The sequence below is a fragment of the Xiphophorus couchianus genome, chromosome 17 (assembly GCF_001444195.1).
Source record: "Xiphophorus couchianus chromosome 17, X_couchianus-1.0, whole genome shotgun sequence".
In the NCBI taxonomy this organism is placed as follows: domain Eukaryota; kingdom Metazoa; phylum Chordata; class Actinopteri; order Cyprinodontiformes; family Poeciliidae; genus Xiphophorus; species Xiphophorus couchianus.
This window is the reverse complement of record NC_040244.1, coordinates 11,762,009-11,783,692: the sequence shown is the minus strand read 5'-3', so window position 1 is coordinate 11,783,692 and position 21,684 is coordinate 11,762,009. Positions and strand designations below refer to the sequence as shown.

Genomic DNA, 21,684 nt, shown 5'->3' with positions numbered 1-21,684 from the left:
CAAATTCAACAAAATGGAAGCTTTCATAAGATGTCAAAGAAAAAAAACAACTTTTTTAGCAAAAGGGATTCTCTATACGTCCTCTCTTTCTTCCTTTTGTCATCTGCCACTCCTTCTCTGTATCAGTGTTCACATCAAAGCAGCTGACAATGACCTCTTTCTTTCCAGCCATTGTGGTTCTTTGTCTTCTCCCACTCTCAATCAATGTCCACAGCATGTCACATGGCCAAACACGCTCTCAGTGGCCTCCCAGTGTGTTCTCATCTATCTGTCTCCTTCTGAGGAAAATGACAAGACATAACTGGCAGAAAATCAAGGACATTCTATTATTGGATAAAACCATATAGGATCTTTTTTAAATAAACTGTCAGAGCTTCATAAACACTTGTGAGGGTCACATTGATTTTAGGTTTCAAGAATTCTTTCAGCCAATCTTTTTCACAGTGGATTAATTACTTAACCAACTTCAATAATTTTTAAAAAACAGAAATTGAATACAAAAGTCAGAGCTGCACCTTTCTATGTCAAGGTGATTTCTTTTTTTCTTCCAGTATATTGCATCAGAATAAATTGAATACTATCTAATTGCTCAGTTGATTTTACTTCTTCTTTCAGAAGAATAAATTCTTTTCACATTCCTGTTTTTATTTTTTATTTTTACATTTCTTAGTCAAATCAGGCTCCCTTCTGGTTTGATTTTGGAGCATATTCTCACTCAAAAATCTGCTAATCATCCCATAATCTTTGGGAGCTTGAGTGAGGAACCTTTGTGTTTTTACTTTAGTTTTAGATTTGTCCCTCATGGCTTTCCATATTCAGTTCCCTCCACAGTTCTTAAGGTTCCTTGTACTTTCTCTTTTGTACTTCTAATATGTAGAATGTTTTTATATTCTTTGTTGTATGTGTATTCTGTTAATTGTGGTGATGCCACAGTCTGTATTGAGTTTCTTTGTATTTCTAGTTTGCATCCTAGAATATACTGTCTAGTCAGTGCTAGTTCTCTGTTCCCTCATTTGCACATCTTCCCTCTGGATCTCGGCTTCCTGCTCTTCCCAGATGTCACCTATTCATTGACTCAACTGTCTTGCAATCAAGCTCCTCTACATAAATATTACTTGTTTTTGCCTGTCTTTCAGTGTAGCTCTTGTGTTTGCCTCTCATTGGTCTTACAGTCTTATTCTATTTTTTCCCTGAATTTGCACACCGTGGATGTTTTAAAGCCGTACCGTGAAACATACAGGAGCTGTGGGTCTGTTTATTAGCCTGCAGTACTGATTCAAATCAATTGTGATTGCCTGAATGAGTGTTTTGCATGCCCGACTAAAACCTTCAAGTCTCACTATCCTTCTTTTCCCATGACAACAGTGAGTCATCTCTATCTGTGGCTTACAGGAACATGCTTGCACACAATTCTTGTGTAAATAGCATTTTCTAGGTGCTGACAGGCAAACATATCCTTGTTCTGTGACAGAATGTTTGAATGTAGAGTTTTTGTCCACAAACATGTACCTGACGTATAAATTCATGCAGGTAAATGTCCTTAGTTTTTTTTCTTAAAAAATAATGGAAAAGGCGCTTTTGCGATGCAGTACGCATCACTTTATATAAAGAAACAATTTGAATGTTTTTGCTTTGACAAGTTTAGCAGTTTAAGTGTTCACTTAGTTGTTATGGAGTCAAAATAGCAGCCAGTTAGGTTGACATTTTTGCATCATGTTGCAACCAACCAAAAAAAAAAAAGCCTCAGCGAAAATAAAATAAAAATTCAACCATTTCTTTGTCTTCTGTTTTCCACAGCATTCAAGCCATCACATTCATGTCAGTGGATGTATACTGCTCACTCGCCCACAAAGATGACAAAAGGTTTGAATTTTAAATTATTTTTAATTGGTTAGTAAAAGGGAAAGAGAAAAAATTGACATAAAATTCATGTTGGTTTGATGTTTGTAAGGGAATTATATTAGTGGATATTTTATGGAAAAATAAAGAACATGGTTTGCTATGATTAAACAGAATGAACCAAATCAAAAAACCAACACATGGGAGTTGATAGGTGTGTGGATATACAATAATAATAGCTAATTATGATTTGTTAATGTCTTAATAGTATTAACACCCTACCCCTGTAATTAGTTATGGAATAATTAATAATTACGGCTAATTGAAAGCTGAAGTTTCATCTGGATGAACTGCAAGAATTTGACTACCGGTAATTGCTTTTTGAAATTCGACACAGTTCCAATTATTGTACCCAAACAGTCTTTTGCCATTGCAAAATTTAAGTATCAATATAGAGACGACAATCATTGTTCAATATATAGTTCAGAGCTATGCTGTATGCACAGGTATACTACATGTTGGTCTAATCTGAGGAGAAATGTCTACATTATATTGTGAAAAGTTGTGTGCAAATCAGAGCCAGGATTAATTAATGTCTTTTTAAAAAAGCCACATCTACCTCAAGATGTGTAAAGCTCCTTGCTGTTTGACTCAAAATTTAAAGATACATTGATGTGAAACCAGGTTTATTAAATCTGACACATCTTGTTTTTTTGTGCCATGCATTTGACTGATTTTATTTGAGTGTTTGATCACATGGCTGAAATGACTCATCTGTGACTTACTGCTTGGAGGACCAGGCATCCATTCTCGCTTGTGTCTCTTCTCTTACTGCTACGAAACACTTCCCACACACACCCCACACAGAGCCAAGCAATACTAGGTCAAGCTGTCCATGTGTCATTAAAAATGGATAACCATTTGACTTGCCGAGACTGGTGTGTATGTGTGAGAGCAAAAGTGAAGGTGTGTGTGATTTATTGCGCTGCCACTGAGGAAATAAAAAATGTCCCTCATTCCCTGATCCATTTTTGGCAAGATGCTGGCAGGTATGAGCAGGAGATTAGACTAACATGTGGGTTTGACTGCAGGTTAGTGTTTTTAAAGTGTGTATAGGTGATGGGGGTCTGTGTGGATTACAGTAATCTGTAGGCGAGAAAGAGGAGGAGAACTTGGGAAAATTCAGCCAAAATGGAAGATGAGACAATTAATGTATTTTTCTAAAATTGAGCAAAAAGAAGAGTCGAGGGGGGAAGTAAAGGACAAGTGAGTTGTAGAGAAACTATATTAGATGATGAAAGCATTGGTTTGATCAGATATTAATGATTTTTGTTTGACTATTGTTAGAGATTTTTTGATATTATCATTTTATTTTCTTACTCTAGTTCACATTAAGTCTATAGATCTTTGTGATTTTCTGTTTAAAGTGTTCTCTTCTTTAAATGACCTGGAGGTCACTACTGTCTGTTCAACTTTACGAGAAATAGATAACACTGAGTTTCTCAGACTTTAAACCCTTTTGCAAGAACACCTCCTAATTTAGTAAACACCTGTGAGCAGTCGTATTTTGTTTTCTTGACAGTATTGACCGAGATTTGAACCGGGCTCAGACCTTTGATCAGATATCACATCTGGACCTGGGTTGTTAGATGTTTGGGTTAGAAGCTTTACGACCTCTGTTGTTTTTCCTGACTGCCCCCTTGCCTGTCCTTCTTAGACAATAAAAACAGGAGCCGTTGTAAGGGCAGCCCAGAATGCTCTGTGGATTCTTCGGAGGAAGAGTTCTCAGAGCCTTCCCTTTTGCAAAAGCTCCACGTTGAAATTCATATATGTTGTCTGTGGTTCTTTCTTTTATTTAGGTTCGAAAGGAAAATACCTATCAACTATAGTGAAGCAAATTGGCAAAAGCATTAACAGTTTGTGGATGTACTTCACTGTTCTACTGTGCTTTTTGTGATCATTCCACTGCAATTTATACATGTAGATGCAGCACATAATACTAACAAAACTTTCTATAAAGACTTACAATTCCGACCTATTTTCAATTGTGAATTCAGCCATCAATAGCAATAATTCTCAGTCAGAATATCAATCAATATAGTCTTCTTACAATCCTTTTTAACAGAGAAAGGATGGTAATGCAACAAATGCAACTAAAACACCCGCCTGGTTCTTATTGTTGGTACTGTGACCTCCCTATTTCACAAAGAAAGATGTGCAACGTGAAAAGAGGACGCAAAGGTAGAAATGACAGAGAATGTCTAGACCAAACCTCTGCTTCCACCACAGGAAGATCAAGTTTGCCTCTGCTAAATTTAAATCAAAGTACAGATCAGTCCGTCAGGAGAGGAAACCAGCACAGATGGAGGCAAATGTGAGAGTTCGCATGACAGAACATTCTTCTGTGTTGAAGGTAGTTTTGACTTGTGTAATAAACAATTTAAAAGATGCTCCTTAAATCTAGGTTAAGGTATGCAAGATAACAAGCAAGTCATTAGGACAGACATTCTTGGGATATAATCATAATAAAAAAAAATAGAACAAACTTACTAAAAGGTCACAGCAAATATACCAAGAGAAATTGGAAAAAACCCTTAACTTGACCTCGGTTTCTAAATACCTCACTTGGCTTTCTAAATGTTGGTCCATGCCAGTACAGTTAAAATAAGAACGAGCGTTAACAAAATAAGCTTGTGCACTGAAGTACCTAATGCAATACCTTAATGCTGTGCAATCAAGACAAATGAGACAGGAGTGGAGCCCTGCAGTGTGCAATTCTTTTTGTTTTTATTTCCATGCACTTCTTTCAAAGGATTGCCAAGACAATGGTTCATCTCCACAGAATGAATCTTGCAGTTTGCACAATTACATCTGAACAAACAACACTTAAGAAAGCAAAACAATGATGTTTCCCTATAACAACTCTCACCTTCTTAGTGCAAACCTGGGTGCTTTGGTTATAAACGTCATGCATTGAATACTTGACTTAACCCAGCCTCATTCACCTTTTGTGACATACCTCCAGTTTGTCCTATGATTCCAAGCATGTGAAATGTCAGGAGATCAAGTTGGGATGGATGAAGGCAGACAGCGGCAAAGCTAGAAAGGTATATGAGATTTGTCCAACGCACTGACATTTTTAAGAAGGAAAATGTGAAATATTGGCTGACATTTGTACTCTGTGTGTGAGGGAGAAGGAGTGTGTGTGAAGACACTAGCCTGGAAGCAATGAAGAAGAGCGAGGCGGTTGAAGATACAGCAGTGCGGTCCTCTTTCTACATGCATGCTGTCGGAAAAAATTATTCTATCATCTCAGCTCATGCATGTATTGGACAGTTAAAGAGGTCACTTGTCATATTGAAGTTCAATGACTTGTTTGGAGAGATACAATAATAGTACCTCTGCAATACAGTGATGCATGATTTAATATGTGGTTTCATACATGCGGGTAAAAACACAGTGTAATATCGGCAGAGACAGTAATTACCTTGCTGGCCTCTAACCATTTTGAATATAGCTGCATGTTCTTTATCGCACTCATCCCAGTTTGTGATCTTTGTGTGAACACTGCAGTTTACCTTCAGCTATTGGATTATGCAGTTAATACAGAATGATTTGGTGCATTAATCCCTATGTGGATGAAAACTATTCTCTTATATGCTTTCATTCGACTTAACCACGTTCTCTTAGATTTAAATTGCCTTTGTTATTTCCCCACTGCGGGGAAATGTTGGGTTTTGAGAAACAGGGCTAGCCCAAGGTTATACGAGGGTTTCTGGCTGCTCTTCCTGTTAAAAACGTCACCACTTCTATCAGAAGAAACAACTGAGTGAGAAAGAGGGTCACAAAGCATCCAAGTCACCTCCATGAACATGCAGGCACAACCTCAGACACCGAACACCAGCTCTGCATGCTCAGTGTTATGAAGCATTTTCATGTTTTACTACATTAAAAACCTTCTATCAAAATTGGGGTTAAACATTACTTTGTGTCCTCTGACGCATGATACCACATATCTTGCATTACAATTTGATGTAGGGCTGCAGGGGTGCTGCAAGGCATGCTGGGATATGTGTATATGATAACATTAGTAAGGCATATTCAGCAACACCTGCAATCTGAAATCCCTTCAGGTAACGCCGTGATACAACCTGACCAAGTACATTATCATGGGAAAACAAGAAACTAGATAGCTGTGTAGGATGCTAAAAATGAATGACTAATACTAGAAACCAATGCAACTAAACAGTCTTTGAATATTTATACTTATCTCAGTGTTGGGGGTATGGCTGCCCTGTGGAGTGGTCTTGTATCTGTCCACCTGGGGCTGCTGCAGCCTTCCATGGTTAGGTCCACCTGTCCTTTGCAGCTCTCAGGTGCTGCGGGTTGCAAGACCTTCCACTGTTCTCACTGCTCTGACAGTTGTGCACCTCCTATCGATGACGTAGTTCAAATATAGCCATGCAATACAAACACAATTATTTCTACACATGTGCTCACCCACCCTGTTTTTATGTGACCTAAATCTTAGCTGCAACTTTGTGTGTTTTTTGTTTGGGAAGTTGCATTGCAGTGCAAAACCTATTGCCTTTTGTGTCTCGAGCAGTTTTTCTGAGATACTAAGTAAATCGGAATTGAAAAGCGATGGATGTAGTCAACATGTTAAAATACCACAGAACAGAAACCGAGAAGAGAAGCTTTGCAACTCTTGAATGATTCCCTCTTCTAATTATTTAGCTGTATCCTGCTGGTGCAACAGTTCAGTTCGTCCCTGCCTCAGCTGCCGTCTCCCCGGGAGAAATGTGTCTGCCACAGCTTGCAGCCGAGTGGAACAATCATGCAGTCGCACCTCAACAACAGAAGGGGCCCGCTGCCTGTGTTACAAACCCATCTTTTCAGTTGGAGGCATCCTAGAGACGCAGTGGGATGCAGCACAGAATGAATTTTCACAGGCTGAGGATTTAAATCTGCCCTTGTCTTGACTTTTCTCCTTTATTCGTACAATTCTTTTTAAAGTAGTGTGCTTGGATTATAATTTCGGACTGATTATTTATTAGCTAGTTATAGGTTGGTTTTTTTTTAGATTTATATAGATTTTGTTTTATTTTTATATAGATATCAGCTTTCCATCAGTTTCCCTCCTATCTTTCTGACCTTGCTGCAGCAAATTCCTTATCATTTTACTTTCAGCCACCTGTGTCAACACAGTTGAATTCATCTGTTTTTCATTTTTCTCCTCTTTCTGCCTTTCTGGCAGTCATAGTACCTGACCAAAAAAAAATTAGGGCTCCCCCTTTTCTTTGTTTCTTAGCTTCATCATTTTTTTATGCTTTTCATTTATCAATTCTTATCTTTTTCTCATTTCCCTAGGGAGTATGCATGAATTTTATTTTGTGTGTGTGGATAGAGAGGAGAAAATTGTGACAATATAATCAGCCTTTCAGCCTCTGAAAAGCCAATCACGGCAGTGTGGACAGAATGTTCTCTACTGCGACATTTGCATCGGACGAATCTGGACTGATAAAACTGAGCTGAGTTTGTCTGGGTTGGACTTAACATGGGGTGGGAGAGGGAAAACTTAGCTGAGGCTGTGGGCTATTGATGAAACAAAAAGGCTAATATCCTCGACATGCCACAGTTTGTTGTGACGTTAAAACAAAAAACGTCTAAATCCTACGAGTCTTCAGTTTATGTCATGATTTCAAACCAAAAAGGTCTGAGTACCTGAATTGGATCGAAACAGGCATAAAATCTGGCTTGCAAAATAAAATTATTCATCATTTCTTAACAAAACAAGTCCAAATGTCTTTGCTGTTTAACCATATTTTATGATAATGCTATTTTGGAAAGAAAATACAAAGCTTTACATTTCAAGGTAAATATTCACACCATTATGTTTTGCTCTTATTTTAAGTAATTGTTTATTCAGACATTTGCACATATTCCTTACTGAGGAATAAATGATTTACTTGCACAAGGAAAATTTGATTTGCAGATTTATTAACTACCTTTTATTCAACATCTTAGTTTACAATTAACTTGAATTTATTTTTGCTTCTCAGTTCCCAATATTACTTACTACCAGTTTTGCAGAGAGACACAAAAAGATGCAGTGATTATGGCGGTGTGAAGGGGTGTGTGTATCTGTGTGTGTACTTGTTTTACTTAGGCTTTCAATCACCTGGCTGTGTGTATGCCTTAGCAATAAAAATGGACTAGAAACACTCTGTCCCATATATTGTCACATATTTTCACCCTCTTAAAAACAAGTCCAGCTGTTTGTAGGATTTTTGCCATCATTTTGTCAATCACCAAGGCAGCCTTGCTGACTTTGCAGTCTTGTTTTTTGTCTCCCTAAATTGCCAGATTCTTCTCGTTAATTTTGTAGCCAAATTGTTGAACGATGTTTGAAGGTATTATACCAATAATAACAACAATAATTTATGGATGTAATGATTTCAGAAAAGTAACAAAAAACAGAATTTCATTAGAGCACTGACGACCAGTGGAGACTAATTGGGGTTTCAATTAGAGTTCTCTTTGGACTGAAGGGTTCCTCCTTTGTCTCTAATTAAAACCTCCAACTGCGTTTTAACTAGAGGAGAAAATGGGATGTATGGGTGAAAGGTGACAAATGAAAGAATAGACAAATGGATTATGCGGGAGAAGAGATGATACATATCTCTATGTTTAATGGTAAAAATAATGGAATGTGGATATTTCATAGATCTAATTAAATATATAGATGGATATTGAAACATTAAGAGGCGAGATAATGAAAAAATGTTGAAGCATTAAATATTTGGGCCAAATGGAGAGTGGGAGAGAGGAGATAAAAAAAAAATTATTGGCTAACTGGGAGCAAGAATGTAGCCGGAGGTGGAGGAGAAGTCTATCATGAAAGGGAGGGGTGCAATTTGCTTGAATCTTAAAGAAAGGAGGATGGAAATAGAAGAGGACACAGCAAAGAAAGATCACTACACTCTAATGATCAGACTGCACTGTGCACAAGATTGTGTCTGTGCTCCAGGGGAGTTGCCATGGTAATAAGTGGTGCTCATTAGAGGTAGTCCATCAAGTAGTCAGCAGCAGGTGTCCATCTGGGGCCCTTTCACTTACACACACACATGCACACGCGCAATTATCTAATCAATCCATCTGTAGTTGGACACAGCCACATTACTAATGTTGCCTATTATTACATTTTCTTCGAGACATTTAATTGTGACATGTTGAAGATAGAATATCACAAAAACATTTCACCAGTCGGCTGGGCTCTTATTGTAAAGACCACATCCTTGTTATAGTGGAAAAATACACATCTGTCTGTGTTTTTGAGGATATCTGAAATGGACCTTTCCATGAACAATATATTTAATGAATGTAAACATTTGCATTTATATGTATGTGCCTACTTGTTCTCTTCCTTTTGTGAGAACTTAGTAAATTAGTTTTTTAGGAGTAACGGGCTTACCTGTAAATTATTTTCCAGGTACATAGTACCATTTTATAGCACAATCAAGTTACTGTCAACATCAGTTGTTTATAAAAATCCTGTATATATCAAATATAACTTGAAGAAATTTGATTTTGCAATTCGACACTTAGAAATTGGCATCTCTGTCTTTGACACTCTCCTTTCAGCACGTCATCACAACAATGCTGCTCTGTGATGCCATTTACAACTAGCTGAGAAGTAGATTCTTTAATTAGTGCAGCAGACTCGCAGTTCCACCAGGTGTTTGTTAATTGCAGCTGCCGCTAGTCTGGTGGAGCTGAGTGGGGAAGGTGCTAATTATAGTCATATAACTTGTACAGTACATAACTATAATCAGCCTGGCCCTTGAGCCTGATTGGCAAATCCTACAGATTTTTTAAAACTTCCAAATAGAAGATGGTTAAATTGGGTTTGAAGTTGTCCCAATATCACAGTTTCAACTTCAGACATTTGAATGGATCATCATTAGAAACTTACTTGCCCTTCTTTCACTTTCTGGTGAGTCCTAAAATTTCCTTCTTGCCACTAAAGCTCTGAGTAGTACCCGTTTACAACAACCTTCAGTTTGCTTTAACTACTCTTCTCTTTGTTTTTTGGGAACGCATTAGTTGTATGCCACAGAAAATTTGTTGAATATTTACCTTGTGAATAGCTGATACCAGCCCTTTGAGTACCACCAAATGCAATCCAAGGAAGTACCACTTGTGTTGAATGCCTTTTCTTTAGTTACTCCTCATTTATTAAACATGCTTGTAAATGTTGCTTGTGTGTACTTGCGGAGAAGAAGATTTGGAAAGTCAGCAGTGACAAAGGTTTCACAGCAATTAGCATAAGGTATTAGCTTTTATAATATGAGTAAAAATGATCAGTTTTTTTCTTTTTAGGCAAACAGTGATCTTACATGATGCATATTCTCAGAGTGGGATTTGGTCACCATTGGCAACCACGTCTTCGTTTTTGTGCAATCCCCAAACATATCATGAGATGGGCTGAAGTATTCCCCAGAGTATTTCCTCTAATTGTGAAACAAAAGAACAGAATTTTTTACTTAAGAGATAATGAGGTAAGCTCGCAAAAACTACAGGTGATAGAAATCTTATTTTACCAATTTGCCATTTTATCTGGATTATATGTGCTTTTTGATTTAACTTTTAAGTTTTGCTTAGCCTTACTGTAGTAGAATGTCTGGTTGGTTTTTGTTGTTGTTTTTGATGTCGTGAGACTATGAAAGTAGAAACTGCAAAAGCACAGATTTTGAAATGGTTAAACTCTTGTGTGCGTTAGGAAATTACTGAAATACAAGTGCTATGAATAAAAATGGCAAATTTAATGACTAAATGCATTTCGGGGAGTTAAAATATTTGATGTAATTTGGGCCTTTACAAAAAAGAAATGAGTGTTGATTTTGGCCTTCTGGTTCATTACTCAGGAGCAAATGATTAACTCTTAGTTATGGGAAGCAATTTTGTTAATCAGCAGCTACATTTGTGTTCTTCTATTTGACTCAACTTATTTTCTGATCCAGGCATATCAGGTAATAGAAAAACATTTGATGGAAATAAGAATAAGTCCTTCTGCGACAACCTAACCAACTAAAATGCAGTGAATCAGAAGTTTCTCCCTGTTGGCAGCAAGCAGGGCCACCCCTTATTGATTGTAGATACATAAATGCAATAGAAAATTATTTAAAATGGAACTGAAGAATATATATTTTATCTAATGCGTGTTCATCCCTTTCTAATGCCACTCTGGACAGCTGCCCATGTGGACCATATCAAAATGCAGTCATAATTTAAAAATGACAACAAATGACTTAGAGATAAAAATATATTAACATTATCAAGGTTAATGTTTTTTTTAATTCCCATATAGTACTGATAGGTTGAATCATATATAAACATTTGTTAATATTCCATCATTCAAACTTATCATAATCTACACAGGTGAACTGAAATAATACTGAGAGTGAAATAGTTCCCACACATGACCCCACCCAGCTCTGAAGGTTCCCTGTGGTATTTGACACATTGATGTTGGCAGCAGATTTTCTAACACTGTGAATCAGTGTTGCAGGAAACTCAGTGGAACCGACCCACAATAAAATTGCTGTTATCAATTTTTATTTATGGCAAATGTTTTGCTGAAACTGTCCTCTAGTTCACTATACAGTCTGATTTGTAGCTTCTAAACTATTTTGCAGTGGGTATTTTTCAAACTTTACTTGTGACTTCTAAACAAAGTCTTAAATAATGGGTAAGGCAGATTGCACATTATCATCCATATGTAGTGCTGTCATCCAGTTTTTTTTATCTTTAGGAAAGTGCTTTTAAAATGATCAGCTTTGAAACAATCGGAAAAAAAACTAAAATATGCGTATAGGTTTAAAAAAAACACCTAAATTCTATCATTAAAAGCAGGTGGAAACGACAGTCTGTATTGAATTATTTTAAAATCTTTACCCATGTAGTTACAGCGCAAGTGTCCATTTAATTTTAGACATAAAAGCTGTTGTTTACCTGTAGAAGTGAACTGCATACATAGAGTACAAAACTTATTGAATCCTTGTATAACAATTTTTATCATCATCTTTTCAGATCATTTATTATGTGTTGATGAATAGATTGGCTCCAAGCTGTGAAAGGGTCTTTTGAAGTGAAGCAAATCCTCAATCCTCACAATGATTTTAGCAGTGTAGCGGCATAAACTCTGAGATGGAAATCGGTATTATGAAAGGAAAGATTACATTTTATATATCCACTCATAAATCTAGCATGTTCGCTATTTAACTGTTGAATCGTAAAAATAGAGAAAAGAAAAACTGAATGTCTATCAGTTCTTTGCATGCGCCTCTGTTTTGTTTTGTTTTGAAAGTCTGTGGCTTCAGTGCATATATATGCCCATCCACCCACATGCATACAGCGCACACGGGAAACAGTGGAGATCCTTCATTGAGCGTGTCAAGCTCAGTCGAGCATTCACCGCTTCCAGTGACCTAGAAATGAGTGACAAGGCAAACGAAAGCGAAAATGGCCTCTTCTCTCCCCAAGGTTTATGGATTCTGTCATGTTGGAATAGGTGGTTGTCTGTTTAGAGACGAGCCTCCACTTTACACAAGAAAAATACTGAACAAAGCCACGTGAACATGAAAGCTCTACGGAACTTCAGCGAGGCTTCAAGTGGTTTGGAAACCACTGGAATTGATTTAAAAATATTGTCAAATATTAATAATGCTAATGCAGCTACAGTTGCAAGTCTTTTTGCGTATATCTGATTGTCGTTGATTGTGACAAGTCATCTTTGCAACATAGCTGAAGTTTAATTGGATTGGAGGAAGAACATATTTGAATGTTAATTCTCCGGTCTTGTCACAGATTATCCAGGCTTTAAACTTTTACTTGGTCATTCTGCCACAGGATATTAATTTGATTTATGAGCATTTAATGCATTCATATCACTGTACAAAATATTTGCTAAACATCCATCTGTTTTTTTTTTGTTTGAGAGATTTTTTTTAAACATGTAAAACTCTTCTGGCTTTTTAAGATGTAAAAACAAACTTACCGTTAAAGCACTTGAGGGTACGATGACGTTACTCATGATTACGGTAGATAATATTTCTCCTTAGGAAAATAAAAACTTTCCTAAGGATCTGTGGTAATTTCTAATAACATTTACTGCCAGACCACACCAGAAGTGACCAACTTTCTCCTCATACCCAAAATCTAACTGCGGATTAGAGAAGTTGAACTTCTTCAAGGAGATTCGATTTATTTTTTATTTTTTCCCCAGCCTTTTGAGCTTCAACTAATTAAGACCTCTAAAACCTCCTAGAGACGTATCATGACAAAGACGTATTGATGAGTTTTGGGAAAGTTAACATTCATTGATTCTCCATTCACACTGTGTCCTGTTCAAAGGATTTGCATATTTTTAATCAAAGACTGTCCTCTCACTCATTAGAGGACAGGCTAATTGGCTGAAAGTTAACAGCAAATCCACAGTTATTGTACGTCTACTGCTTCAAATCCAAATGGCAAGTAAATGGCCATTTATGTGCTTTGCATGATATAGGTTATTTTATTTTCTTGCTTGCTTCAACGTGAGAAGATTCAATTTCTGCTGTTAACTAGATCATTTCTGTGTGAAGTTTGTAAGGCTGCTCTCACTTCTCTAGGCAATGCACAGAAATGAATGCCCATTATTTCTTTTGACGGCAAAAAAATGATATTTTGTGGACATTTTTAAGTTTTAAACATGGGAAAAGTAGTCAGAGCCATTTGTGTTGTGAATTTAGATTGAATTTTGACAGTGCTATAGGCATTTAAACACTAAATGCTGCTAACCAGGGCAACATGAATGTACCTCTGAATGAGATGTGAAGGTGTGTGGGGGTGTGTTATAGTTGAATAGTAGCCATAGCAACGAACATAATCACAAGTCCCAGGAAAATTAGGTGGCTGTGCTTACAGGTGCAGCGATTAAAACCCATCTGCACAGTTTCATTCTGTCGACTGACAGGGTGAGGTTAAGGGGACAGATGAAGCATCCTTAGTGGGAACAAAAAGCGCTCTTCAACATCCCAGCACACAAAAGGATACAACGTGCCTTCGCTGTTAGCTGTGCTAACATGCAACTAGCTGAAATGACAAATCAGAGAGGTGGTCACATCTTCACTGGTTGTTTGGCACCTCTTTTAAACCTGCTCTTCAGCAGCAGCATTTGATTTATTTTTGGCTTTTGTCAAAACTTTTAATTCATGACATCAGCTTATTGTCTAGGTGAAACTAAGCTACCTGTATTTATCCATGTTGCTGAAGTTACTGAATGAATAGTGACATTTTCTTTAACCATGTTTCTTTTTAAAGGAGTTTTCTTCCATTTTACGATTAATTTTGCATGCATGAGACTTTCAGCTATCCAAACATATTTCTCTATATTTTAGAGTAAAAGCAGCTCTGCAAAAGCTCTAATGAAAATGCTTCTTAAAATGTGAGTTGGCAACTTTACACAACTCAGCATTTCGTCTCTGAATAAATCCCATTCCATCCGCTGCTCGGACAGTCTAATATTTATCTCGTCTTTTCCACCACGCTGAACAGTGGCTCAATTGTGATGCTAATATATGGATTTATTCAACAGAAGTGCACACATTTCAGTGTTTTCCGACTAGTTGGATCAAACTGTTACTATTAAAATGTATGAGAGGTCAGAATTGCACTCAGATGATAAAAATGGAGGCAGAAATGTGCGGCCAGGGGAAATCTAACAAAAGACAAACTCAATATTCTATATGTTTTCAACAAATCACATTTTTAAAATAAACTCGTAAAAGCCTAATTGTAAACTTTGTAAATAGTTTCAAGCTTCAGTTCTCTGGTTTTTGAAGGACAAATATCTGAATTTTAACAGTCTGTATCTTCTCTGTATGCTTTGAAACTAACAAGTTTTGCTTTTGTATTATAAAGGACAAAAAGGCACTAATTTCTGCAAACCCATTTTTAATAAGAGGAAAAATGTGAACAATAGTGTTCTTTCAGTATTTTAGCTTAATTAACCTTCGACCTTCCAATGCTGTGAAATTATATCCTCAATCTTCTCAAAGCAAGATTCACAGCAGGTAAAGAAAAAAAGGTAAAAGTTTTAAAGCATGGTAACTTGAAACCCTGGTTACCATAGTAACCATTCATAAAGCAGAGCCAGGAAAAGCCTTAGCCCATAAGCCAGATTGCTTGGCTGGAGGTTCTTGTTTTTCATGAATTCCCTCTTGGACAAACACAAGTGGGAGTACGTCTGTGGAACCTGCTAAAGAATTGCACAAGAATAAATCTAAGTAGTCTGAACATCTTTTCAGACGACATTTAAAAGCCAGAATTAATCCTGTTTCACAAAACCCCCAGAAATGATTAGAATAAAAGGAACTGTGTCTGAGTATTTGCTTTGCAGTGTTAATTGTTCAGTTAACAAAGATTAAGATCTAGATCTCACACTAGTCCTTCAGGGCCAAAAATAGTTGCCGATAAAAGGGGAATAAAATCTGACAAGCAGAAAACTGCTTTACATTTTATTAAATTAGGACATCGTTACAAACTGAACACCATTTTCCCAAATTAGTCACACTATCGAAAGACGCCTACTCTGAGACATAAGCATGTCTGCTGAAAGAGGCAGACAGAAGCAAGGGGTTGCTGATTGGGGCTGATTGAGCATGAACAAGTGCACCGGCAGGAGGCCAGCTGTTTTTTGGGGGAAAATTAGGGAGATGAGAGTCACTTCACCTGTCAGCGTTTCTGGGGAAACGTCCCATCTTTACACATATACTCACTTGTGCACAAATACATAACTGCCCTTGTGACAAGACTTGGATACTGGAACATTACATTAAAGCTTCAATTGTGGCAGATTTCAAAGAGAACGAGTGCTTAGTTTTCATCAGCCGTGTGTAATTGGGGTGTCTAGTTTTTGTTCTTGACAGATAAATGAGAGATAGCTAAGGAGTTTGATTTAGAGTATGATTAGGAGCAGATTTGACGATAGTTCTCTGAGCAGCCCCTTCCTTGCCCCTCCCACACACTCTTAAAAAAAATCCCATTTGTCTATAAAAGGTTTGTACTAAGCCAAAACAATGAGAACCAAAAACTGTTGACTGGACTTTAAAAATACTGATCTATCTTTCCAACTAGATGGCAAAAATATTTTACAGAATAATAGTGAGTTCACACTAAATGCGTTACACGTGTCTGATGCTTCAAATTTGACGCGTGTGCATTTTTGGTGCGTTTATACCAAACGCATTTTGAGCATCAGGCGCGTCTGGTTTACATCCAAAGCCTATGTGGAGTGTTCGATGCGCTTGAGGCATCAAATGCTCCAATTGGTTCAAATCGCGCCACACTAGACGCTCGAAACGTGCTGAAATGGTCCTCGAAACACGTCCACATAGACTTTGAATGTAATCCAGATGCTCAAAAAGTGAATGCACCAAAAGTGCATTATCATCTAGTTGTGCGTCAAACTCGAAGCATCAGACGCGTTTGGTGTGAACGCACCATTAGAAGAATCAGTGTTTTTGCTACACACACAATCCAGGTTCGACACATGAACATTTTTTGTTCTTTAAGAATAATTCAGTGCTTTGTCCAGACTTTAAATATCAAAACCCGTCACCGAGTATTTGTCATTTTAGCTGTTTATGCAGCAAATTATCATCTACATTCATTTACATTTACATTTCTGAGCTGCTCACATCCCTCAGTTTTTTAAAAAACAGAAGAATGTAGAAAACCTCATAACAGTAGGAATCAGCTGTGTACTCTGGAGGACTGAACACGTCATATTTGGAGGTTGGAGAAGGCTTTTGGCATTTGCAGTGTTCCAGCATGACAGCCATTTCTGTTCCATGAGGCATAAATAGTTCTCTTCTTATCTAAGATACAGACTCAGGACGACTGCTGCTATCATCAGCGTTGTATAACAACTCGGATCTAACAGAAGAAAGGCAAGGAGCTGGGTGGGGGTGTAGGATGTGTTAGAAGAGAAAATAGTGATACACCACTGAAGGAATATTTTAGATCATCCTCTTATGTCTTGAGGAAGGAAACTGAGGAAACATTATGCTATAGCATGGCTGCAGCATAAAGAAGCTTTCTGTTGAGGCACGGAAGAGCAGAGATTAGAGTAGATTAAATATTCTTCTGATTGTGTCCTTATTGGAAAATGTCAATTTCTAATATAATACATCAGTCTTGTGTAGACACATAATACAAATACAGTAGTATCACTTAAGGGCATCCATTATAGTCTTCTTATAATTTAAGAACATTTCGTCAATTCCAAATGACATTTTAGAAAATTTATGTGGTTTAAATTTCAATGTGATTCTTTTGACATAACAGGATTACTGTTACTGTTGTTCCTTGCTTTGTTCAGTGCTCTTTTCTTTGCATCTAATTTGTTGATGTAGAAAAATGAAGAAAGAGGTGTGTGAATGGTTTTCATTCATATCATTCATGAACAGTATGAATTTAGACAACAGTTGTGTCATTTTGACCCAGCTTCTTTGATTAATGCAGAAGGCAGCGTCAAACCTGGCGGGAAGAGAATACAGCTGATTTGACGATCTACACACACACCCACACACCCTATTAGGGCAAGTGTACCATAGTTAGAGAAACTACTACTCAGCATCTGGTTAAAACATTATTTTTATTTTCTAATTTCAAGCCATTTTCTTATGCAAAGTTTTATTGTGTTGCTCATTAACGTGACGACTCTTAATTTCTGAATCACTTATTGGCTCCATTAGGCCTAATGTCATCCTCAGTTAATTTGCCTTTTCAGTGGACTAATATGGAATTATAATTTTGTTTTATTGCTTTTCTCTAAATTGCCAAGGGAGAGTTTTTTTTTGGAAAAAGGGACATTTTTTTTACTCCAACCTTTACTAACATGGTTGAATTATGGAGTTACATTAACTTGAACAAATTTTTGAAACGAAAAGTACTCCCAAGATGAGTTTACATAATTTTTACATATTTAATCAAATGTTATGATCAAGCAGTTACCTAAGTAGCCTTTTTTGCCAAATAGTAAGTTAAGTGTTTATGATTATTTTAACTCCGAACTGATTGAAGATATGTTGAAGTAATGAGTTAAATTGCAATCAGAGGCAACTATAGTCGCTAATAATTCTCAATTGTCATTTTCTCTTTTGATTGATGAAGTTTTGCAAAAAACAAAAGTTTAATATAATTTACTTTAGGTTAAGAAAAGGGGATTTATAACTTTGATTTAGAGTTTAAACTAAGGGAGTTGAAACCTTATTATTGTCAGCAATAATAAGGTTAAGATCTTGCCATAGTCAGTTCATTTCTTTTTGTGGTGCATTATTGTTAGGTTCTTATCATTAAAGGCTCATTCCTTTGTTTAGTTTCTTATTTGTGGAGTTTCTATCTCTGTATTTGGTTTATCTTCCCACATTAGTGTTGGGCTTTCTCAATTTTGCTTTGTAGATATTTTTGTGTTTTAGTTCAGCTCTTTCTTTCTAATCTGTTAACTCATTTCCTTTCCTCAGTTCCCCTGCTTCACACACTCCCACAGCTGTTAGAAATCCTTCTGATTAAGCTCACCTGGTCCTAATATAATTATTCACCCTTCATTTCACCTTTTTCCCCCGTTGTTCAGTGCAGGGTTCTTACAACAAGCTTTCCGGTTGGACGACTTGTTCTCCCTGTGCCAGTATTGCACGTTTTTAGTTTTTCATTAAATCATTTTGTCTACTTTCCTCTCTGCTTCTCCTCTACCTGCATTTATCAGATCAGAAACTAGATATGGTACCAAACTTTGAGATTGTGGTTATTCAAAAACCAGCATGTATCAAATATATATGCGACAAATACCAAAATTAATCTCAACACTGATCTGTCTTATAGATTATATTCATTTGGATTATTGGTGCAACTACTGTACATATGTTTTAAGACTGTGCTGTTCCTTGCTGAATTTGTATAACCATAATGAGTTGGAAGAACATCAAATCCTCATCTTAACTGCAAATAAATATTTTATATATTAACACAAACTGAATTATTATGCATTTTTTGCTCATGTACAATGCAATAAAGATTTAAACAGTTTTTTTTATATACACATTTTTCTCCTTTGCACATAAAGCTTGTCATGAAAAAAGAGAGTAAAACAAAATGAGATCTTCTTTTGCTTCATTAAATTTAAAGAGAGCATAGATACCCTTTTTTAAATATTTAACTGCTAGACACGAGCAAGTTCTGGCACAGCAAAGCTGCTGCTCTTCACTTGACTAACTCACTATTAGACTAGAGTTGAGAAGTGAATAAATTAAATACATTTTGGGCTTTTTATTTTTTTAAAGAGGTTCTTTGAAGATCACAGTAATAAATTCCCTTAGAAAATCCTCTGTACCGTATTGGCTGTATAAGAGTTTGTCAACCTATTTCTAATTCTATATTAGCATTGGGTTTTATTAAGTAAGAAAATTGTGAGAAAATAAACAACAAACTCTTGCAGGTGTAGATGGTTATCTACTGATATGGTATTGTGTTTTTGTATAAAACATAAACTAAGTTTGTTTCTACAAGCTAGAAATAGTTTATGGAATTGGAGACTAGAGATTTATGACGAATTGTTTTCCTGTCACAAACTGGAAGAAAACCTAGTCATGCACTAGCTACTAATATTATTATTTTATAATTGTAGATGGAATTTTGCTTTAATACTGCAGTACGTGGTAGTTTGTCATGTAGTGTCTTGTTCCTTGAGCATAATATATTTCTGCCTTTAAACTTTCATGTAGAAAAATCTTTGGAGAGTTCAAACCACACAATAAATTTTCAACACAGTACATTTAGGATTTTAATATACAGTTTTCAAGATAAAGTTCTTTGATAAACAAAGGGACAATTTTTGGCTATATAAAAGCTATTTAGAAACAAGTGACTAGACTTGGGGACTACAGTGGTTGTGTGCTTACATTTTCAGGTATCAAATACAGACACATTTAGCTCAGAGTGAAGAAAGGACTCACAAAGTTCAGAGGAAACGTCTCACTGACTAACAAGATTCACTTCATCAATAATTTCAACCACATTACTACACACTGAGCCATTTATGAGCTATACTTTCAAGAATATGCAAAATAATAATAATCAGGTTCAGAAGCCAGATTACAAGTTAGTCCCATCAGTAAGCACTTATTAAATTACAAAAGAGTTTTAAATCTATTAATGTGAGAACTAACACTATGGGCTGCACTGTTGAGCAGTTGTTTGCACTGTTGCTTTGCAGCAAGAAGGTCCTGGGTTCAAATCCCAGCCTAAAATCTTTGAGTATGGAGTTTCCTTGTTGCTTCCATAAAAACTCCAATGTATTAAGTGAGAAAACTGCACCACTATTTGAATTTATATACTAGTCCTCAGTAGTGGCACGTTTAGTGATTGTGATAAAAGTTGCCACACAGATTATAGGGCATAGTGTTGCAGAGCTGCTTAATGTAGTGCAGCCAGCACAAACCAGAGGCTACATCTACCTAGAGAGGTTACAAACCTGTTGTGTAAAGTTTGTCTAAGGGCATCAGTAGACTTAATATTTTTTTTACTAGGACAATTCTAATGATGGAGATAAAAGTAAAGTGGCTTCTGATCTGAGAGAGACTCCCAGAGAAATAGTGCTGCAACCACAAGAGACAGAAAAAAGGTGTTTGGCAGTGCAGGATTGTATGCAAAAAGGTCTTCGCAATATACAGTATACTGATGAACATCAAACCTGGGTCACCGCGAAGTTCATGTATAGAACATTTTCTAAAATGCTTCCTGTGCCAATTGTTTATATAGCGGTTCTTTTAAAATATTTGCTTGGGTTATAATAAGTAACATTGCAATTTTACCCTTATTTTGACCCAGGGATGATTCGTCGACTCAAGAAAAAGACTTACAGTACAAGACACATGTAAATGCCCTGTGAAAAGCTTCATTAGTTAATCTTAAAAGCTCAAGTAATGAAACTGCAAGAAGTATTTGAGGTCAACAAGTTTTCTGGCTATGTAAAATTTATGTTTTTGAAAGGATACGTCTCACAAAAACAAGGTTATTTTTGCTTGATCGAGTACTTCTTGACAAGAAATCTTATCTTATTAATTTCCCCTTACATGTAGCGACATTTGTGAGCTATGCACATTATCATCTAGTTGTTGGTGGAGGCGTTGTGGGCAACATCTGCCAAAACAGTGCTTGTCTCAATGCGATGAGATCCAACAACCCGTCACAATCCCTCATCTTCCCTCATAAGGGTTGAGCTCTGTCTTCCAAGGTGTCAGTGGTCACCCTTAACAAGCAAGATTTATCAGACTACCTCCAACACACATGGAACATCAGCTTGGGTGGTTTGTTTGTTCCAGAGTAACACAATCTGGCTGATTTATGACAAATGCTGGTTGAAAATTGGGTTGTTATCCCACACCAGTGTCTGACCAAGGATGTGTCAAATTGCTGTGGTTGTGTAGATTTATTCCGCTTACTACCGAGGTCCCCATTTGTTACATGAAAAAATTATTAAACTGCTTTTAAATGTGTTGTTTCTAGTAACAAGACAATAACAAAATGCAATGTTTGGCATTGATGTACATGATTTGGTCAGTTTTTCATAGGTTAAGTGTTTTACTTATAAATGTGGCACCATTTAAAGTGAAATTAACTTTAAAGTGAAATGAACAAACCTTCCTCTGTCATTAAGCATTGTTACAAGCAAGAAATAATCAACCAATCTAAAATATAAATCTACATATACCTGGCTAATCAAGCTATTTGGTGTTTGTGGTG

At 36.6% G+C, this 21,684-nt stretch overlaps 1 long non-coding RNA gene across 3 annotated transcripts in view; it reads left to right on the top strand.

Annotated features, from left to right (window-relative positions):
- LOC114161109 (uncharacterized) overlaps positions 1-21,684 on the top strand; it is a 47,472-nt gene that overhangs the window by 8,662 nt on the left and 17,126 nt on the right. For all 3 annotated transcript variants that reach the window (XR_003598943.1, XR_003598941.1, XR_003598942.1), the window contains exon 3: positions 1,798-1,863. This is a non-coding gene — a long non-coding RNA (uncharacterized LOC114161109). The remainder of the gene's footprint in view (positions 1-1,797; positions 1,864-21,684) is intronic.